A 23,781-nucleotide genomic window follows, 5' to 3' on the forward strand; every position below is an offset into this window, starting at 1 on the left:
CAAAGTGAAAAGAGAAGAACCCAGGAGAACATTGTACATCCTAACAGCAATACTGTAAGGTGACCAACTATCAAGACTTAGCTATTTTGATCAATAAAATTCTAAAAGATTTATTATGAAAAATGCTGTCTACCTCTAGAGAAAAAAATTGATGATATATAAGTGTAGAATTAAGAATAATTTTTTCATTTCCTCCTCTCCCCCCACTCTCCAGCATGAATTTTATGGAGATATATTTTGCATGATTTCACATGTATCATTGATATCACAATTCTTGCTTTCTTAATGGGTGAGAGAAAGAATGCAAACCTCAAAAAAAAAAACAAATTTGAAAAATAAATTATATTCCACAAAACCTAAAAAAAAGAGTAAATAGCTTATAGATAGTATCATGGAAAGGGACAGACGAGATGTCAAGGCCCAGGTACCAGTTCATGGCAGAACTAGGAGACGGTAGCATGGAGTAGTGGCTAGAGCACCAGACATCTGGATTTGTGTCTCTGCTTCGCCACTACTTTACTGTGTCCACAAGCAAGTCACTTATTTTCTTCAAACTATAGGTTTTTTATCTGCAGAATAAGGGGATTAGCCTTGGACTCTAAAGTCTTTCTAATTTTGTTTCTGATTTTAAGATTTTTCGTTGTTGAATCATTTAAATTGTATCTAACTTAGTAACTCTATTTGGGGTTTTCTTGCTAAAGGTACTGGAGTTGTTTGCCATTTCCTTCTGCAGCTCATTTTATAGATGAGGAACTGAGGCCAACAGAATTAGTTAAATGATTTACCCAGGGTCACACAGCTAATAAGTGTCTGAGACTGAATTCGAATACATGAAAATGAATTTTTCTGGCTTCAAGACCAGCACTACCCTCTATGCTACCAACTGCCCCTATTGTTTGGTATCATCTCCCTGATAAGTACTATATTCACTTTCAGAGTCCAATGGGCTCTTCCTGTCCCTCCCTGCCCAACTCTCTCCCCTCCCTTCTTTTTCTTCTTCCCCTTTCCCCCTCTCCTTCTTCCTCTCTCTCCCTTCCCTCCATCCCTCCCTCAGCAAGCAAGTTATGTGTATGTTGTTCTTTTGTTCTGGGCCCACCTTAAGACCACATCTCAGTTTCCCAGAATATCCCAATAAAAACATATAAATAAAACATCAGAGACAATATTGCTCAGAGCCAGAAAGACTTGAGATCAAGCTTTACTTCAGACACTTTTGAGCTGTTTGACTCAGTCCCTGTTCCTCAGGAAATGCTATAAAGTTAAGGGGCAAGAGCTGATTTACAGAGTTTTCTCTGTAATACAAGGAGTTTTCTACACCCCTGAAATGACAGGTTCCCACCCCTAAGTGTTCCTAAATAGGTAAATAGTGATGTCTTTACAAAGATATTAACTCATCCAAAAGGTAATTGGAAAATTTTAAGTTTTTTGAGGGCAAGCGAGTGTTTCAGTTTTGTCTTGGAATCCTCAATGTCTTTCACAATTCTTAATCACATCAATTGCTTCTTAAATGTCCTCCCAAGGAGAATTTCCTGGCAGCGAGATGGCTGAATTTAGAGTCAGGAAGACCCGAGTTCAAATTTGACCTCAGATGTTTACTTGCTGTGATCTTGGGCAAATCATTTAAGCTCAGTGCCTCAGTTTCCTCATTAGTAAAATGAAGATAATAATAACACCGATCCACTAGAGTGGTTGTGAGGAGAAAATGAGATAAAAAGAGAAAAATGAAATTTGTAAAACATTTTGAAAAACTATAAGCTATTAGCTATCTCTTCAACTAGACACTGTGGCCAAAGTGCTGGTCATTACCCACACTGGTCCTTAAGACCTCAGGTTTCAAATGTTACCAGGGACCATAATGAAAACCTTTCTAGTTATATATATATATATATATATATATATATATATATATACACATATATACATATCTTAGTGATGCCAGAGCCTTTGTATTTTCCCAATTATATGTAGAAACCATTTTGAATATTTGTTTTTGATAATTTGAAATCCAAATTCTCTCCCTCCCTCCCTCTCATACCAGTAATATGATATATAGGTTATACCTGTGCTATCATACAATGCATATCTCCATATTCGTCATGTTGGGAAAGAAGACACATCATACCATACAAGAAAAAAAAACTCATGAAGGAAATAAAATGGGAAATGGTTTGCTTTTATCTGCTTGAAGAAAGAATAATTTTTTCTTAAGTATTGTTGTTTGGTCATGTCTGACTCTTCATGACCCCATTTGGGGTTTTCTTGGCAAAGATACTGGAGTGGATTGCTATTTCTTTCTTTCTCCAACTTATTTTATAGATGAGGAAACTGAGGCCAACAGAGTTAAATGACTTGCCCATAGTTACACAGCTAGTAAGTGTCTGAGGCCAGATTTGAAACTCAGGAAAATGAGTCTTCTTGACTTCAGGCTTGGCACTCTATCCACTTTGACACCTAGCTTCCCAGTTGATGGTACATGGCCAAAATGATACATCAGAATGCAAATAGAGTGAGAATGTACATACGTTGTGGTAGATTTTGCTACTTGTGTTAAAAGTAGTCAGAGAACTTGAATTTGATTGGAGTTCATAGCTGTTAAATCAGTTTACTGTTTTATTCCTGGTTTAAGATGTGTGCACACCCATCTAAGATATGGGCATCTACATGCATTGTCTAAATTTGGTTTATGGGAAGCATTAATAGTTGGAGTCTAAGGTCTAGGCTATTTCTGAGGGAAGGAGAGCCAGCCGATATATGGGGGTACAGGGGGAAGGAGCAGGAAATCCCCTGGAACACTGCCAGGCTGGTCACTCTTGCCACCATTCTCCAAGGGAATAAGGGACTAGAATGATTTCTTCCACCGAATTATTGCTGATCTAGAGGTACAAAAGGCTCAAGACAAAGACTACTTCTCTGCCTATCTCTTTAAAGGGAGAGGTTAGTCTTACTTTACACTTGTCAAGTTGATTCTTTCCCACCAAACACTATTTGCCCAAAAGAACATGACAAATAGAGTGAATTCACTTAACTAAGCAAATAGCAAATAGCAATCAGAAGTTGCATGAAATAGAAGACACTAGAAAACACATAGTAAATGAGCTTATGGGACACAAGCTGAGATTTCAGTTCACCCAAGGGGAAATTCCTTGAAGTCTCAAGGGAGGCAAGGTGGAAAATCAGCGACATGTTAAGAAGACAGCTACCTCTACTCGAGCAAAGCTTTTTTTTTTTTTAATAGTCCACCATTATTCTATTATTATTTTAATTTTTAAATTAAATTTAAAAAAAATTTCCCATGGTACCATGATTCTTGTTGTCTTTCTCTCTTTTTCCCCTCCCTCCTCCTGAAGTTGATAAGCAATTCCCCTGGTTATACATATATTATCACTCAACTTCTAGTTCCATATTATTCATTTTTGTAATAGAGCCATCTTTAAAAATCACAACCCCAAATCATATACCCATACAAACAAGTCATATGTTTTTCTTCTGCCTGTCTACTCCCACAGTTCTTTCTCTAGATGTGGATAACGTTCTTTCTCATAAGTCCCTCAGAGTTGTCCTGGATCATTGCATTGCTTTTAGTAGCAAAGTCAGTCACACTTGATGTCCCATAATGTTATAGTTTCTGTGTATGATGTTCTCCTGATTCTGCTTATTTCAATCTACATCAGTTCATGGAGGTCCTTCCAGTTCTTATAGAAATCAAGCAGTTCATCATTCCTTATTCCATCACCATCATATACCACAATTTGTTGAGCCATTCCCCAATCAAGGGATACCCCCCTCAGTTTCCATTTTTTCCACCACAAAAAGCACAGCTATACCTATTTTTGTACTAATAGATCCTTCCCCCTTTTTACCTCTTTGGGGTACAAACCCAGCAGTGCTATGGCTGGATCAAAAGGTATGAATTCTTTTAGCGCCCTTTGCCCATAGTTCCAAATTGCCCTCCAGAATGGTTGGATCACTTCACAACTCCACCAGCAATGTTTTAGTGTCCCAATTTTACCACATCCCCTCCAGCATTTATTACTTTCCTTTACTGTGATTGAAGCTTTTAGAATCTTTCTGTATGTCTATGATCCTTAAGAGAGTTTAACACTAGACATGGTCAGAGCAGGAATGTATCTTGTCTTCCAAGCTGTCATACCAAACTCTACTCTCACCTAGGTCATATTCATCAACATTCTCTTCTTCAGTCTTTCAATTCAAGACACACTTAACCTGTAATCTGCACAGTACACTAGACTTGACTTGAAATACAGCTAGCAGGGATGTTAGGTGCTCAGTGAATTGAGGACCAGACCTGGAGATGAGAGGTCCTGGGTTCAAATTTGGCCTCAGATACTAGTTGTGTGACCTTGGGCAAGTCACTTAACCCTAATTGCCTTGCCACTCTTCTTTCTTGGAATCAAGAGTTAGTATTGTTTCTAAGATAGAAGGTAAGGGCAGAAAAAAAAGAAAAGAAAAACAGTTAGCACTAGCATACTCTTGATAGTATTCTATACTACTGAGTGTAATTTTTCAAAAATAATTGTGATTGTTCAGTGATGTCTGACTCTTTGTGATCCTATTTGGGGTTTTCTTGGCAAAAATACTGGAGCTGTTTGCCATTTCCTTCAATTCAATTTACAGATTAGGAAATTAAGGCAAACAAGGTTAAGCAACTTTCCCAGGATCACACAGCTAGGAAGTTTCTGAGGCCAGATTTGAACTAAGGAAAATGGGTCTTCCTGACTCCAGGCCTGGCACGTTATTCACTGAGCCATCCAGCTGCTTATAGAAATAGCTATTGATGTTGTTCAGTCTTGTCTGACTCTTCATTTCTCTATTTAAGGGTTTCTTGGCAAAGATATTGGAGTAGTTTGCTCTTTTTTTTTTTTACCCCAGTTAATTTTACAGATGAGAAACTGAGGCAAATAGTCACACAACTAGTAAAAAAAATGAGGCCAGATTGAGACTTGGTCTTTAGCCCCTGTTGGGTCATTCATTGGCTATTTGGGTAAGCCATTTAACTACTTTGTGATTTCCCTACTCTGTAAAAGGAGGGGTGAGATTATGTGATCACCGATATCCCTTCTAGCTCCATCACTCAAGGATTCTACAGCTATTTGTGACTTCTCATTTTTAGAGATTGCCTTTGAAAGAGAGCTTCGCCCGTTACAGCGACTGGTGCCTCTGTTAAGCCAGACCGCTGATGTAATACATTTAGCTAACGTCATTTCAAACCAGGAATTTGAGAACCTTTTGTGAAAGACATCAACCGTGTTGTGTCTTTGTAGTGAGAGTAAATGTTGCTGGCTAGGAGGAGACTTTACACAAAAGGCAGAATCGAAAGCCTGGACCTGTCAAAAGCTACTTACTCTTCAGGGAAAAGATGGAGTCACATCCAGAAGGTTCTATTCTGAGCCATTGTTTTTAATTGGCAAAACCAATTCAGAGTTGACTGAAGTGCTTTTAGAGACATTAGGGTTTTGTTTGGGTGTATGTCTGTTAGTTTTGTCCTAGAGACTAAGCTTTTCAATTGTCCTTACGCAAGTAGTCTTGTCTCACATCATTCTTTCTTTCCAATCCCTTAGCATTTTAGTCAAATATCTTATGAATAATAGTCTTTATCTTTTCATCTACATTCTGGTCAAATAAAATTGTTTTTGATTTTGGGGACATCCTCTTAAATAAAAGCTAGCAAGACTTTAATTCTCATGTGTAACCTGGAAGTAGGCTCTTAGAGTAGGGTTGAATTTCAGGAACTCAGTAGTGGTCCAGCAGCTTCAAGTTAACATCTATATTATAATTAGCCTTTCAGGGAATTATTTTCCCCATGAATGGTATAAATCTAAATCCAACCAACTCTCAAGTGAAGCATTTGTTGTTGTTGTTCAGTTGTTTCTGATTCTCTGTGACCTGCAGTGGGGATTTGTTAAGTTTATTTCTTTTTATTATTTATTATAAGTTTATTTATAAACATATATTATAAGTTTAAATTAATTATAATCTTTTAAAAAATGGGTTTGCTTTAGAGAGTTGAGTGATCGAGAAATGTATAGTGAAAGAAAATGAGAGTACTCTCCAATGAAAATAGAACGGAAGCAGGAAGCAAGAAACCTAACTTCTGCTGGCTCTTCTGTGAGTTAAGAGCTGAAATGGAATGGTCCCAGTGTAAAAAAAAAATGGAGGAAGTCAAATAACTCTACCAAATGCTTTTGTTGCACTGCATTCAAGGGAACTTTGTATTCAGTGTTCTCCCATGTTTAAAGATTATCTTACTGACATTGCTAGCTGAGCCTGGGAGTATGGATGAGAAGATAGATGGTAGTGGGCAGTGGTTCTTCTCTACGCTGGTAAAGGCCTTTCTTTGGCCATTTTTTAAGTTGCTTTTGGTAGCTTTGCCTTTGTTTGCTTCATGGGATATATAGGACTCTTGCTCAGGAGGGTGATCCCTTTTCTGACTCTTGCCCACCAATATGCTGCTATTTCCCAGCATCCTCTGAGAAAGCTGTATTTCCATAAGTTGTGAAATAAACGTGAGCATAAACTAAACTAGTATCTTGATAGAATGAGGGCTCTATGAACAGCTGAGTGCTCTCTAATTCAGTATTCCAGATTGTTGTTCAATGGACGATCCAGGATTTTGAATGACCTTGAAGCAAAGAGACATTTCTAAAGCCGGAGTCAGCAAAGTAGGGCTTTTTAGCTCGAAGCCATACAGTAACAGTTGGAGGTTGGATATAGCCCCAGGGTCATGCTTTGCTGACTACAGCAAGTCCATGTTCCTTTTGCCTGGGTCCAGATTCCTTTGGGGGTTTCAGCTGGTTGAAGAACCAATTGCAGAAACGATTTTATAAATATATCACACGTAGGTTTGTCCTTTGCCTCTACACTACACCAGATTTAAATTCTGAGGAGATTTCAAAACAAAACTCATTTCTCATTTCCCCTCGAGAGGCTTATTTTTACCTCTGCTTCTTGTGACTTAAAAGGAAACTACAATCAGATCACATTCGTTTAGCTGCGTGTACTGCAGAGCACTGAAAGATACTAGAATGCACCAATGAGAGTCCCAAATGCTTAGGTAAACAAAAAGGGGATCAGTCATCTGTAAGTAGAAGGACAGTCACTGTATTCAGTGCTTACGTTCATATATACACGCCTTCCAAAGTAACTACCGGTATTCCTAGATGCAAAGGCAAAGGAGGAAAGTGGAAAGAGCCTTTTGGATTTGGAGTTAAATGACCGGAGTTGAAATCCTCTGTGACTTTGGGCAGTTAAGTCATATCTCTGGGTCTCAGAAGATTGGACTGAATGGCTTCTAAGGTCTGTCACAGCTTGCAACCTGTGGCTCTCCGATCATTTCCCTTTCCTAGGTATTACATCAGCAAAGCTTAAGAGAAGAAATACTCTCTTCTTGTCGCTTAAATAGGGCACACCTTTAGATTCGTCTTTGGCAAATTGCCAGGTGATTGTGCTGTCCAGCAGGCTCTAGCAACTTCCTACTTCAAGGAACACTGGCTCTTCTCTAATTGTTCTTCCACATATCGCCTTGCCAATGGCGGGTGGTCACAGTTCCAAACATTTGGACTCTCCAGATAGAGAGGAAGGCCACTACCCTCCAAATGAACTTCTTGCATGGCTGATGACCTGGCATTTGGACCTGAATCTTTCTTAGTAGTCCTGCATGCCTCCCTCTGTCTTGGCACTTCTGACAGCAGCAGCCTCTCTGCTGCATGGCATATTTTATTTCTTAATGCTCTCTTCAGAATGGCATTTTTCTGACACCCCCCTGATGCTTTATCATCAAATCTCTTCCTCTCGGCTTTCTATAGTTGTACCTCGACAAAAAGAAAACCATAATGGATAATTTAGTCCTAATAGCGTGGGCTCTACCAGCTTTTCTTTTATCCTCTTGTCAGATTTCTTCTTTATTTCATGGCTACCACTTTAGGCTGACAGATTAAATGGTTCACCCAGAAATTTCCATATTCTCTAAAGAAACCACTACACAAATCTTGGAAAAATTCTTCAATGAAAGATGTTATTATTGTATTGATCCAAAAATAAGCTGTGAGCCTCCCCTTCAAAATTTTACTTTATCACATAGTGTGCAGCCTCTGGAAAGGCAATATGCCACTCAGTTACCCAATGAAAGCCCAGAATATTGAAGTTGTTGACTAGGTTTCATCCCACTCAAACCAGCAGCTCAACAGACCAATGGAGAACCTTCCCAAAAGCTTTTCGGTATTCCATGTGGCCACCAGAGGGCATTCGCCTTGTAAAATCCCAGGTACTCCCCAGGAACCTGAGGAAATGGCAAGAATTTTTCTTTCTCCTCAGTGCAATTCTGCCTAGAACGCCTTCAGTTCTTTCCTCTGAGTTTAGCCTCCAGAATATTTTAGTGAACAGCTTTTGACCATGTCTATTTGGTGTTTCATTAAACAGAGAGAACATTTGGGAGCTATGTGTCTGAAGAGCTCATGGATGCCAGTGGACAGTCTAACTGGCCATGGGAAGGAGTCGCAGCTCTCTCAAAGCTCTCTCGCCTTGTATATAGGGCTGAGAACATAACTGGTCTGGACCTGGGATGTGACCCCAAAGCATGGTTCCCTCCCACCTCTCTTCCTCCACCTGACCATGTGGAATTCTCGATTGCTCTCTTCTTACAGTCCATTTTTATTATCTCTCTTGAGAGGCAACATAGCATAGTGGATAGAATGCTATATAGAGTGTACTTGAAACTATGCTAGACCTGGAGGCTGATAGGCATGATGGGAGAATTAGACCCAGCAATAGTAATTGCTGCTAAGCCTAAGTCCAGGAAAAGGTAGAGAGCTTCCTTCTTGCTCCAGAGATGGACCAAAGTACCATACCAAAGCAGGGCATTTACAGTCGCCATGATGTACCAGCTATGTTATCTGGGTCATCTGCTACTCCCTCTGGGAAAGCTTGCTAGCTGTACAATGTATGTCCCTTCATTGATTCGGACTTTTTTTTTTTGCTTTGTTTTACTTTGTTTTTAAAACCCTCACCTTCCATCTTAGAATCAATACTGCATATTGGCTCCAAGGCAGAAAGAAGAGTGGTAAGGGCTAGGCAGTGGGGGTTAAGTGACTTGCCCAGGGTCACACAGCTAGGAAGTGTCTGAGGTCAGATTTGAACCTAGGACCTCCTGTCTCCATTCAAACATTTTTATCAGCACTAGTCAGGAGATTGCCTTTTTGTTGGATCTTTAATTGACTCATTTCTTGATCACCTGGAATCTTTGAATGCTCTCTTTTGTCCCTTTGATTTCCATCATCTCTCTGAGAGTCAGTGTGGTGACTGGATGAGCAGGGTCTGGTTTTGATCATGTGTCCCCATTTGATGTTACTAAAGGAAGTTTTACTAGGCTAAGTTGTGATGACAAGCTACCAGTGAACCTTGGACACAGGTACCTGCTTGCCCTAACCATTGCCAAGTATTCATATTACTGAATCCTATCTCATATGCATAGACCATGAATTCAGAACCCTTATTAGAAAAAATTAACTAATATTAGCTTACACTTTTATTGCCCTTTGTGGTTTTCAAAGTGCTTTATGTACATCAGTTCATTTAATCCTGCAGTATTACACAGACATATTTATTTGGAATGAGGAAGACTTGAGTTTGAATTCAGCATCAGATACTTATCAGTAGCTGTATGATCCTGTGTGTCATTTAATTTCTCTGTGTCCCAGTTATCTTATTTGGAAAATTGTAGTAACAATTAAACCAACCTCCCAGGGTTGTTACGAAGATAAAATGAGGTAATATTTTAAAAGTGCTTCGCACTGTGCCCAGCACACAGTAGGCATAAAGTAAATATTATTGCTATGTTTGGGAACAATCTGCATAAAAATTCATACTTATGTGTATGCTCTTATTACAGTAGAAACTGACACCACGCAAATTTTTGAAAAAATACTAAATGGAAGGAGTTAATACCATATTGATCTAACTATAAACTGTGCTCTTCCCCCTGAAATCTGGGTTTCATAAAACCCATCTATGTTTGATGTATCACAATTGAATTTTGTTATTGTTGTTTTGTTTTCAGTTTTTTTTCTGACTCTTTCTGACCCATTTGGGTTTTTTTCATTAAAGATACTGGAGTGCTTTGTCATTTCCGTCTCTAGTTTATTTTATAAATGAAGAAACTGAAGTCAACAGGGTTAAGTGACTTGCCCAAGATCACACTGCTAGTGGGTGTCTGAGGCTGGATTTGAACTCAGGAAGATGAGTCTTCCTGACTCCAGACCTGGAAGTCTATGCACTATGGTACTACCTAGCTGTCTGCCCTTACCTCCACTGTGCTATTTTCAGTCTGTTCCCATATACCTTTGTAATGGCCCCTTTTGCCCAAAATATGAGTGACTAAGACACTTTGTGTTGCTGTCTATTTTGGGGTCCTTCACCTCAATCTCAGCCAAAGCATTTCTTAACTGGGTACATAGCCTCATGCCCTCCTGCTTTACTCATCCAACCTCAAATGAGATAATAGTTTGAAATGCTTTGGAAACCTTGAAATTCTACGTAGATGCTACCTATTATTTCTAGTAAATGTTATTATGTAGTCATTTCATAGAATTTTTTAAAATGTGGGACAGCAAGGTGGCTCAGTGGATAGAGAGCCAGGCCTGGAGAACAGAGGTACCAGCTTCAAATCTGGCCTCAAACATTTCCTAGCTATGTGACCCTAGGCAAGTCACTTAAACATAATTGCTGAACCTTTATCACTCTTTTGCTTTGGAACTTACACTTATATCAATTCTAAGATAGAAGGTAAGGGCTTTTTACAAACATGTACTTTCCTTGTTGAGAAAGCTTATTTTTGTGGAATGATATCTATATCTGGGGGCATCTTTTAGCCTAAAGGAAGTAGACGACCAGAGAAAGAACGGAGGGAGTCTGAATGCAGACCACAGCATACTATTTTCACTTTCTTTTCTTTGTTTTTTAATGAGTCTTCATCCACAACATGACCAGAATGGAAATATATTTTGCATGATTGCAATGTATAACCTAGATCAAATTGCTTACCCGCCCAGGGAGGAGAGAGAAAAAGGAGGGAACTGGAACTCAAAATTAAAAAAAAATTAATGTTAAAAATAGTTTTGACAAGTAATTGAGGAAAAGTAAAATATCCTATTAATTTTAATTCATTAGAGGAATTCATTAAAATAGGATTTGTGAAGTAGGACTAGAGAACAGTACTCCTGGGGAAGTAGTAGAGAGTAGTACTGTGAGCTTACAGGATGTAGATTTTGAGTTAGAAAGGAAAATAGGAAATCATGTCGTCCAGCCTTTTCATTTTGCACAGGAGGACAGGGATTCTGAGAAAGGTGAAATGACTTGCTCAGTCATGCAGCTAGTGCATGAGATAGGATCTGAATCTAGATCGTCTTGACTGCCCAATGCCCTATTTCAATGACCATATTGCCTCTCAGAAAAATGATGAAAATGGAAGGGAAAGAAGAGAACATTCAAGGCTTCTAGGTAATCAGGAAACGTGGCAATTGAGGATCCAACAAAAGGATAATCTCTTGACTAGTGCTGATAAAAATGTTTGTATCAATGAAGGCACACAGGCTGTCCCTGTTGGGGCAGCAGATGGCCCAACGTTAACATAGCTGGTACATCATGGCAACAGTAACTGCTCTGATCTGGCATGATACTTTGGACCATCTATGGGCAAGAACAAAGCTTAGGCTGGACCTAGGGGTGGTAGCCATCACTGTTGCTGGGTCTGTCTTTTTTATTCTCCCATGATGCCTGCCATTCTCCAGTTCCAGCATCATTTCGCCTACACTCTCTAAAGCTCTCTATGCCCTCTACTGTGATGACCCTGAAAGAGAGAGTAAAGCTGATGACTTTGTGCTATTCTGCCTCACTTAAATCTAGCTCATGCTTGAGTCACAGGGTGCTGTCATTGGGCGTCTTCAAAGTGAACGATGGCCAACACTTGCCTCTCAGAGAGATGATGAAAAGGGAATGTGAGAAGAGAGTATTCAAAGAATCCAGGTGATCAGGAAGAAGAAGAGAGGTGGGATGGCACAGTGCCTTGGGACCATATCCCAGTTCAAAAATAGTTACGTTCTCAGCCTTATACATTAAGGCAGCAGAACTTTGAGCCCAAGCAAGGTGGCTACTACTGCTTTGCCAGTTGACTTCTTCATAGGCACACATGAACTCTTCAGACACTTAAGTCATATATCTCCAAAACATTCTTTGTGCTTTATCGAAACACCAAATAGACATGGTCAGAAGGTTTTAAGCAAAATGTTATTCTACAGGCAAAACTCAAGAAAGGAATTGATGGCATTTTTAGGCAGTTTTGAACGGAGGAGAAAAGTAAGAACTCTTGGCATTCTCCGGAGTTCCTCAATGAGGCATTTAAGTGATCATAAAAGAAAGAAAAGGAAAAGTGGAATAAGAAAGCTATCAAATTCACCAGGACCATGTTTTAGCCTAGGACTTGTATTCGAATCAAAGGTTCAATCAAATGTATGGTTTAAAAAAGTGGTGCCTCATTGTACTTACTTTGTGGATCTTTAAAGCTATACATCTCCTATGATACAATGTAAACGACTTGAGAGGTACTTTTGGTCTTTTACCAGTGCCTAGCAGTTTGTGACACATAGGCACTTCTGTGCTTGCTTCGTAGACACTTAAATGATCAGCTGCTTGGCATGGAAGGCATGCTCAGTTTTTGAAAGATATGCCAGGAGAGCCCAAAGTCTGCCATCCTGTGAAGCTGGAGGAATGTCAAATAGGTCAAATACTGCCATCATATAGGGTGCCACCCTAGCTATATTTAATTTTTTTATCTGAGCTATATTTAAGAATAAGAAATGAACCTTAATTTCATTGGAGTAATAATAAATTCCTGGTGACACTTTTCCTCTTGTAGTTCTGGTCAGCTGTGGCAGTGGGCATCAAGGGATTAAGTGTTAATCCTAGGATCAAATAATCAATGTATCAAAGGCAGTCTTGAACCCAAGACTTCCTGGCTCCGAAGCCAGCTCTATGCATTACAGCAAAGTGACTTCTCTGAAGTTTAGAGGCAGCTGGGTGACTCAGAGGATAAGAATGCTGAGCATGGAGAGAGGAAGAAGAGTTAAATCCAGCCTGGAACTAGCTGTGTTTATCTGGCCGCATCACTTCATTTCCATCTGCCTTTCTTTACTCAACTGAAAAATGGGGTTAATAATAATACCTGCCAGGGTTGTTGATGAAATGATGTTTGAAAAGTTCTCAGCACACCTAAGCACACGTCATCTGTGCCTTGGGTAGGAGAGGGAGGAAAAGAACTTGGATTGTAAAATGTCAGAAAGTGATTTTTAAAATTAAACTAATTAATTTGGAATAGTTTTCCATGGTTGCCTGATTCATGTTCTTTCCCTCTCCTCCTCCCTCCCCCCTCCTATAGCCAACATGCAATACAATTGGCTTTTACGTATCATTGATCAAGACCTACAGAAAACCATTATTAAAAATCATCTCAATATGTAATCCAGCAACAATTTTCAAAGCTTAAAAAAGTTTATAACACAGTACCTGACCCAGAATAGGTGCTTAATAAATAATTGTTTTCCCCTGCTCTCTTGAATTTAGAGAGACTCATTACCAGAAGCTTGGCTAATAAGTAATGAATTTTTTTGGCCACTCCTGAACATCAGCTGCTAAGGCATGGAGGGATTGTGATCTGTGCTGATGAAGGGAATACCAATACCGATGAAATCAGAGGTGTTTTGAAGTATTAAAGGAGATCATAGGATCAAAGACTTGGAACTGAAAGAGATTTTACAGGTCATCTAGTCGAACATTCCCTCCCATTTTAGAGATGAGGAGCCTGAAGCCCATAGAGTGGCAATGAGTTGCTCAAAGTTGTACTAGTGGGACAGTGGCAAAGGTAGGAATTGAATCCGAGTCTTTTAACTTTTAATTTGATAGTTTTTCCACTGTGCTGAATTTTCTCTCCATTAAAAATAATACTAAGGAGAAATCATTAAAAAACTAATTACATTCTTCATAAGTTTATAGACAAATTCCTATATGACAAATACAGATGGGAAAATAGCCTTCTGGATTCAACAAATTGTTCTGTTATAGACAAAAGTGTTTCCCATTATCATCCCCAAATAAAATTTAAGAGCATTTTAATAGGTCACCATATCAAGCATTCAGACTCCACAATTTTTGTAAAAGAAAGCCATCGAAATATGCAGACATAGTGGAAGAAATTAAAACTGCTTGCAAATAGGAAGAACATGTACAGCATCCCCTATATCTTGGATTTATCCCAAAGATGCTTTATAGACAGACATTCTCAGAAAATGAAGTTGCGTCACAATTTTTCTTTGTTACCAAAATGGAATTATTTTATCTATCTGTATAATCGTTCAGTTTCCAGACATTAAATAAAAAGGAATAGTCAGTGATTTTTTCCTAGGACAATTGCATTTTGAACTTCAGAAAACAAACTTGAGCAGAATAAACAGATAATAACAATGACTGTAGTTGACACAGGTAATGTTTATGAGATTTCCAAAGTACTTTAAATACATTATCTCATTCAATTTTCATAACAACCTTGTGAGATAAGGACCATTAATATTATCCTCCTCTTACAGATGAGAAATCCAAGTCTCAGGGAATTTAAATGACTTGAGCATAGTCGCTAGTAAGTGCCAAAAGTGGGATTCAAACCTTGAGGGATCAAGGAGGCAATTGAGGCAGTCAAATAAGATGGAGGTCTCGGAGTGATTTTTGTTATATTTTTTATGTTCTTAAAAGAATAAAGGCAAGAGAAAAGGAAAAGTATATAATGGGAAAGAAACAATTATTTGGAAGGAAAGACTCTTCTCAGTCAGTTTCTGGTGTCATTTCTCTGACATATAAGGAACATATTTAGATTTATAAGAATAAAATCTATTCCCCAATTGATAAATGATAAACAGGCAATTTTCAAGGGAGAGAAATCCAGGTTATGGACAGCCATAGGAAAAACCAACTCTATACCACTAAATTTTAGAGAAATTCTAATTAAAACAAGTCTGATGTTCCACCTTCTACCTCCCAAATTGGCAAAACTGAGAAAAAATAAAGTTGCAGAACTGTGCAAAAACAGGTGCACCGATGCTCTGTTGATGGAGTACTGAATTGGTTGAGCCTTTCTGAGAAGCAATTTGGAAACTATGTCTCCAAAGTTAGTCAGTGACCATTGATTAAAATTGTCCTAACTGTTAGGCACTTTGCTAAGCACTGGGGATATAAATACAAAAAGAGAAAGAACCCTTTACCTCAAGGAAGACAAATACACAAAAGAGTGCTGAAAAACAGGAGATGAGAGGGGACTCAAACTTGAAGGGGTGAGATGGAGACATCCACAGGAGTGTAGCCTAATGGGAAATGAAGAGATAGATAGCCTGGGTGACTTCCTTAAATAGAAACTATGGGAGGAGCTCTTTAGTCCACTCTCCATTCAGAGGATTCCTTTATTGATGAAGTGTGAGTTCTAAGGCTGAGTAGTATGCCATTTCTTTCTCCAACTCATTTTACAGGTGAGGGAGGCAAACAGGGTTCAGTGACTTGCCCAGGGTCACACAGCCAGATTTGAATTCATCAACATGAGTTCTTCCTTGATTTCCTCTATTCACTGTGCCACTTAGCTAGCTGAATTCTCTTATGAAAAAGTATTCATAATGAATTTCTAACTGGTCACCATTTGGTCACCATTTCTTGTGTTTTTTTTTACCTTTCCAAATAAATTGAGAATTTCCCTATGAATAGTTACCATGTCTTTGACCAAGAAAATATGTTATAAACATGTTTTGTACCTCTTAAAAGAATTTAATATATAATGACTGTAATTGTAATAAATTATAATGAAATGGTATTGTAATAAATTATAATAATTACATGTCTATTATTATTATTATTATGGTAAATTGACTGTTGGTTGATTGATGTAGTTTGCTTCATTTTCTTTGTGACGGGGTTCATTCTATTCTGTTTGCCCATTAGGCTGCTTTAAATAGGTCTGATCCCATAGGAACAAAGGTATGAGGCAAACATAGTCTCTTAGTAACTATTGCTGCAGACCAGCTACTAACTTCTCTGATGAAATGATCTGCTTCTACCATTAGCAAATTATACATCTATATGTAAATAAATAAAAATATGGGTATATATGTGCATCTATTATACAATGTCTGTGTATATGTGTAATGTCAAGTGAATACTCCCAGTAATGGACCTTTTAAAGACCAGCGAACAAACAAGACGCTATGTACAGGGTGTCCCAAAAGTCTCAGTGCCATTTTATGCTTTAATAATTTAAAATGCACTGACACTTTGGGGCATCTTGTATTATAGACCAAATCATATTCCTGCATATACAAAAATGTTCTCAAGCACAAATGTTGTTTCACTGATACAAGAGACTTCTAGTAAGACACAAGATTTTTAGCCAGTTTTGTTGCATTTTGTTTCTATGATATTTCACCAGTTCTATCAGAACTAGTCATCAGGAAGGGTCTGAGCAGTTTAAATATTTTTTTTATTCAAAAATATTTCATTTCCCCAATTACATGTAATAACAACTTTCCATGTATGTTTTCTGAAATTACAAGTCCAAATTTTCTCCCCTCTTTCCCTTTTGAGATGGTAAACGATTTAATTTATTTAATTTTGTTAGCTAGGAGGGTCTTTAATCAGGGCAGGGAAATTGCAGTTTGGAGTAACCAGCACACCCAAGGAGAGTGCCAGAACGCTTACTGTGAGGTGGAAGGAGCTGGTTTAAATATGCTTCATCAAGGAAGAGTGATCAGAGGAGAGGAATGACTAACATTTGAAGAGACTGAAGGCTCTAGATGTGATTGAGTGGCAAATGGCATGAGTGACTGGGAGGATCGACCAAGACCAAAGCCATTAGATTAAAGTCTGATCAAATCAAAGGCTCTAGGAGGGGTCAGTTTCCAGACATGTCAAAAAGCCTACTCCAGATGGTAAGCAATTTGATCTGGGTTATACATGTATTGTCATGCAACACATTTCCATATTGGTCATTTTGTAAGAGAATACTCATATAAAACCATCCCTCCCAAGAAAAACTCTAAATAAGCTCATGTGAAAGGTAGTGTGCTTTGATCTGCATAGCAGTTTGAATATTGTAATGGATAGAGAGCCAGACCTGGAGTCAAGAGGTGTCCTGGGTTCAAATATAGCCTCAGATGCTTCATACCAGAGTGACCCTGGGCAGGTCACTTAACCCTAGTTGCTTAGCCCTTATCACTCTTCTGCTTTGGAACAGATGCTTGGTATCCATTCTAGGGCAGAAGATAAGAGTTGAAAATATATACTTACATAAATGAATGAATGAATATTGTGGTTGAGAATATTTTTATCCCCTGAGGAAGACTAAGTCTGTTTGAAACATTTAATGTCTGCTGTTTCCAGTGATTCAGATTCACCGTGTTTCACGAGTGGTCCTTGTTGTTCAACATATATCATCGTTGATTTCCATCAGATCTGCACCCTCATCAAGACTGCTATTGCTAAATTTTAATCATTCATGTCAACCAAGCATATATGCCAAAGGAGAGCTTTTATATGTCTGGTGGAAAGAGATTTGTTGTTTTTCATACATCTTTTGAATATGATTTTTTGGTAACTATCCTTGTACCAGGGACATAGGAATACCTGATTTCTTCTCTTGAAATCCTGATTAAGGGTTTTCACAGTAAGCTTAGATTAAAATGTAGAAATATTTTTAAAGCACTGACTAGAATTGATGGAGTCTGAATGTGGATCAACAAATATTGCCTTTCTCTTTATTTTTTCCATGTTTTTCTTCTTTGGTGGGACTTCTCTTTTACCACATGACTTATATGAAAATATGTTTTACATGATTGCATGTATATAATATATATCAAAATGTTTTCTCTCTCAGAGGGGAGGAGAGAAGAGAATTTGAACTCAAAATTTAAAAAAAAGGATGTTAAAAATTGTTTTTACACGTAATTGGGAAAAAATATTTTTAAAGCCACCTACTATGTGTAAGCTACTGTAATAGGAACTGGGGATATAAAGACATAAGGGAAAAGTCACTATCTTTGAGGACATTTTCTTCTACTGAGAGAGGAAAGAGTAGGAAGAGGAGAGAGGATAGAGAGTAGAGAAAAGGGGAGAAGATGGAGAGATTCAGAGGAGAATGAAGGGAGCAGAGAGTGAGTAAAGAGCTTTGCCGCCAAATAAAAAGAGAGGTTGTGTTTGGCTTGTGGGTAGGACAGGGAGGTAAGAGGATGTAATCCTATTTTTATTAGCTGTCTTTAAGGTGAAAGGACCTTAAAAATCTTTAAGGTCCTCTAATATGTTGAAACCTGTGTGATTTTTACAAAGGTCTCTTTAATCTCCTACGTCCTCAGTTTCCACCCTTGTAAAATGAGGGGGTTGGAGTTGATGACCTCCCAAATCACTTCTAGCTCTAGATATTTGATTTTATGATCTTATGAATTATTAGATGACTTCTCAGGTTCTTCCAGCCCTAAGCCTGTGATCCAGCTGATGATTTATTGACCTCCCAGGTATTTTCAGCTCAAAATCTGTGTCCCTCTGTTCATAAAGTTGATCCTCTGCAAGACAGCCATTGGTAAAAAAGAAGAGTCTGATGGAACAAGAAGCTTAAGTAGTTGGATTTTTTTTTTACAAAAGGGTTTCTTTAAGAATATTTTCTCTCACAGAAGAGCCATTGTATCAGCATAAACTCTGAAAGACAGGAACTAAAAGGAGGATCAAACTTTTGGAGAAGAATTTCAAGAAAATTTCAGATAGTAAGCTGAAGCTTGTAAAAGGGGCCCTTTATTACTTTCTAAACTATTTAAAGAGAACAAAATACAGTGGCTTTTCTGTATCCAGACCAGTTGTCTTTGAAAAGTTGCTTTTTGTTTCCCAGTCAGAATTTTTGGGTAAATATATGATGTGACTTTAAGATTTTGAGACCATTTCTCAAAACTTCAGGAAAATCAGCCTCTGTGGTTTTAGGCATGTTTCATATTATAGATACTAGTTTACTGTAGAAAAGGAAATGAAAGTCAAAGTATACATGTGCTGGTTAATAATAATGATGATGATAGAGTGTTTTACATATATCTCATTTTATTCTCATACCAAACTTGGGAGAGAAGTGCCATTAATTTTTTCCATTTTTCAGAGGAGAAACTGATGCAGAGGTTAAGTGACTTGTCCAGTATCACAAGTGTCTGAGGCTGGATTTGAACTCGGGTCTTGACTTCAGACCCAATTCTCTATCCACTGCTACCACCTAGCTGCTTTAGGTAAACTATAAAGGAGGAAAGGAACGTAGATTTTGTCAAGAATTATCTCACTGGTGGTTTTGCTTAATTGTTCTGGGGAATGCATTTTGGATGGACATTGTCTAGGTGTCGGAAAGTATGTCAAACAAAAAAAAAATTGTGTATGTATAAAAACCTGTATACATGGGTATACATATATGTGTCAAAATGTGTGTTTACACACATATACATACATACAGAGAGAGATTAAGAGAGAGAGAGAGAAAGGGAGGCAGAGAGAGAGATTGAGAGACTGAGAGATGGAGGAGAGACAGACAGACAGAGAGAGAGAAGGAGAGAGAGAGATTGAGAGAGAGAGAGAGGGGGGAAGGGAGAGCGAGAGAGGGGGAGAGAGAGAGCAGGAGAGAGGGAGGGAGGGAGAGAGAGAGAGAGAGAGAGAGAGAGAGAGAGAGAGAGAGAGAGAGAGAGAGAGAAGGAAAGAGGGAAGGAAAGGGGGAGAGAGAGAGAGAGAGAGAGAGAGGGAGAGGGGGAGAGAGAAAGAGAGAAGGAAAGAGGGAAGGAAAGGGGGAGAGAGAGAGAGAGAGAGAGGGAGAGGGGGAGAGAGAGAGAGAGAAGGAAAGAGGGAAGGAAAGGGGGAGAGAGAGAGAGAGAGAGAGAGAGAGAGAGAGAGAGAGAGATGGCATAATGCATAGAGGGAATCGGGAAAAACTCATCTTCTTGGCCTCAAACACTATCTGAGTAACCCTGGGCAAGTCCCTTAACACTATTGGTCTCAGTTTCCTCATCTGTAAAATGAACTGTAGAAGGAAATGGTAAACTATTCTAGTATCTTTGCCAGAAAAACCTCAAATGGGGTCACAAAGAATCAGACACAAATAAAAATGACAAAATATCTATTTATCTACCTATCAAGAGAAAATTTCAATATGATGCTTGAGTAAAGTTGTAAAAGCAAAAGAAAAGACAGTGAAAAAAATCTGCTCTGCACATTTTTCATATCTTAAGGCTACTTTATCTTTAAGGATGCAAAAGTGAAACACGAATGTTCATTTTGGAAATTATAAAAAAAAGATGTCTGTTATTTTATATTTTTTAATTTCATAATTTCCAACTCCTAGTTTTATGTGGAAAATAAACAAAGATTTCAGATTTTGCAATGTTTAAAAACCAGCTCTTTTCATTTGTTATGGAAAAGCTCACAATTTACGTCCCTGTTTAGTAACCTTATCTGCAGTGCTATTATTAATAGGGTGCTCACCACTGAATCATTCATTTATGCTTACAGAGACACTGGGTAGAATCTTAATGACTGAGCCTGGAGTTTCACCAATGAGACATGGTTGGAACACAGAATCCATTGCTAAATTGCCAGACAGAAGAGTAGTGTGGGAAGATTTACAGCTTGAGATGCAAGATATAAATTATTATTTAAAGTTCTGAATGCTTGTTGCTAATCAACCAAAAAATAGGTCAGCTTCAACTTTTTCCCTCTGTATCATAGTTTCATGTTTAGGCTTGGGTTTAGGAAGCATATTAATAAATCCTCTAAATCAGTTCTGAATTAGAATCTCTATATTTTTAATATATTTTCACACTCTGATAAGAAAGCAGCGAGATGTAACAACCAATGGATCAGATTGTAAGTCAGAAAAAACAACCCTTACATTTTTGACTCTGCTGCTGTGTGACCCTGGCCAAGTCACTTAATTTCAGTTTTCTCATCTGTAAAATGTGGAGAATATGTATAATTTCCAGCAGCATAGGAGATAATGAAGACTGCTATGTGAAACTTGAAGTGTTATAATAATGCAATAATTAGATAAGATTTACTATCTGGCCCTTTCTGCTTTTTGATACCTAAGAAATTTTCTTTTGTGCATTTTGAATCAAAACATCACCTGTTTAGAACAAAAATTCACATGATTATAATTCCTTTTCCCTTTGTACTTCCAGAAGATTTTTAGACAAAGTGCTTCTTTGCAAAAATTTGGCCTAATAGCTGTGACTGAAAGATTTTTCTAGATAAGACAAAACATTGTGTGAAACTGAACATTGTGTGAAACTGAACAGATAAGCGTTATGTGCTCTAGGAATCATAAGATCAGTCATGTAGAGCTAGAAAGGAGCCTTAAGGAGCCATCAGGACTGGTGTCCTCATTTTAAGGATGAAGAATCCAAGGCCCAAACAGGTTGTGTGACCCCTCTAAGATGGCCCATAGGTAGGAAGTGGCAGATCTTGGCTTTAAATCAAGGTCCTCTGAAATCAGATCCAGGGTTCTTTTCAGCATGATGTACACCTTTCTTTTAGGGAGCTCTAAGAACTTGATTCCACTGAGAGTGTCAACTTGCCTTTAAATCCATAGATTAGCAAACCTTTGGTGGATGCCTTCCATGTGCAAAGCACTTCCTTTAGGGAATGATCTTGGTCTGGTCTTTAGAACACATTTGTATGCATTTATTGGTTTCAGTGCTGGACCTCAGAAAATGCTTCGTCTGTAGGGGAAGCCTCCTTGGGTTGAAGATGATTCAGCTCTCTTAATGTGCCTGAGTTCTGTAGTTGGGTATTAGATTCTGGACATATAGAGTAGAGGAAGAACAAAAAAGTACCCTGTTGGGGTGTGCCAAAGTCTTTGGTACCCCTATATTGCCTGCATGTTGCCCCAAAGACAGTAGTAGAATGGAAGATACTAGCGGAATGGGGTTGATGATGAAAAAGAAGTATGCTGTTTTTATAACTTCACTCTTCCATGATGGCTTCTCTCTTCTCTGGCTGCCTCTAACATCCCAGTACTCTTTTTGTTGTTCCCTCAAATAAATATTACCAAAAGTACTGAATTTCAGGTTACACGGTGTCTCAACTGAGCAGTTGCATGAAATAATTTTTAAGTTTAAATTTTTATTGTTCTGCAGAATACACTTCTATATTGGTCATCATTGTAAGAGCACACTCAAACATAACCAAAACCCCAAAATAAAACCACAAATGCACTGATGTGAAAGATGACTCCAATAGCTCTTTCCCTGGAGGTGTATAGCATTCCCCGTCTTCAGTATTTCAGGATTATCCCTGATCATTGCACTGCTGAGAATAGCTAAGTTTTCAGATAATTTTCATATAATATTGCTGCTATTGTGTACAATCTTTTCCCACTTATTTCATTCTGCATCAGTTCCTGCAGATCTTTCCAGCTTTTTTCTGAAATCATCTTGCTTATCATTTATTATAGCAAAGTAGTATTCCCTCACTGACACGGACCACAGTTTGCTCAGCCATTCCCCAATTGATGGACATCCCTTCAATTTCCAATTCTTTGCTACTACAAAAAAGAGCAGCTATAAATATTTTTGTATAAGTAGGTGCTTTCCCTTTTTTATTATCTCTTTGATATACAGACCCATTACTGGTATTACCAAATCAAAAGGTATGTACAGTTTTATAGTCCTTTGGTCACAGTTCCAAATTGCCTTCCAGAATGGTTGAATAAGTTCACAACTCCACCAACAATGCACTAGTGTCCCAATTTTGCCACATCTCCTCCAACATGTACCATTTTCCTTTACTGCCACATTGGCTAATCCAATAGGTGGTACCTCAGAATTGTTTTTATTTGTATTTATTTGTATTTCTCTAAACAAGAGGGATTTAGAACATTTTTTCATATGATTATTGATGGCTTTGAATGAAATTATTTTCTGATGAGCTATTAGAGATATCATCATTAAGGAAAAATGTTTGCTATTTAAAATAATTCCATTTATGGTGAATTGTTAAATGGATATAATTGCAGGTGGTTGGCCTGATCCTAACAAAATTCAGTTAAGACCCTTTGGAAAGTATAGCAACCTGTACAAGATAACCATTATCATCATCATCAATCTTATTAAACATCTATTCTATGCCAGACCATGAAGTAACACTCATTATATAGAGCCCAAAAAACCAGATCTTGTCTTTCTCACCTTCTAATGAAGTAGGCAGCTATGACACATAACATACAAGCAACCATGTACATAAAAGATCATGGGTATGGGTGGCTATGCATGTAGTGTTAATGGGGGTTATTCTCAGAAGAAAGGCACTAGTAGTAGATGGGACAGAGAAAGACCTCCCACAGAAAACAAGCTTTGAAGAAAGCAAAGATGAGAGGAAGCAGAGATAAAGAACAAATGGAGGACTGCTAAGTCTGGGGATAGCTGCTGAAAAGGCATGAAATGGGGGAAGATGAAGCTTATTGTGTGAAGAGCAACCAATGCCTATGAAGGTGATTGAAGCAGGTGTTCAGAAGTGCTTAGAGCTTGGTCAAATGTCCAAGATGTCACGGTCATCCACTGCATCTTGGACCATCGCCAATCATCTTGACTTTTGTCTTGCCACTGGACTTCGATGGCTGGGGGAGGGGTGAGAGAGAGAGAGAGAGAGAGAGAGAGAGAGAGAGAGAGAGAGAGAGGT

General features: G+C 38.3%; 1 protein-coding gene and 1 non-coding gene across 20 annotated transcripts in view; both read left to right on the top strand.

Moving 5' to 3' along the window:
* Nucleotides 1-23,781, top strand: part of MCF2L (MCF.2 cell line derived transforming sequence like) — a 394,661-nt gene that overhangs the window by 135,920 nt on the left and 234,960 nt on the right. The window lies entirely within an intron of this gene.
* Nucleotides 16,318-16,378, top strand: MIR7341 (microRNA mir-7341). The gene has a single exon (NR_127561.1). It is a non-coding gene; the product is annotated as a microRNA mir-7341 (primary transcript).

The sequence above is a fragment of the Monodelphis domestica genome, chromosome 8 (assembly GCF_027887165.1).
Source record: "Monodelphis domestica isolate mMonDom1 chromosome 8, mMonDom1.pri, whole genome shotgun sequence".
Lineage (NCBI taxonomy): Eukaryota > Metazoa > Chordata > Mammalia > Didelphimorphia > Didelphidae > Monodelphis > Monodelphis domestica.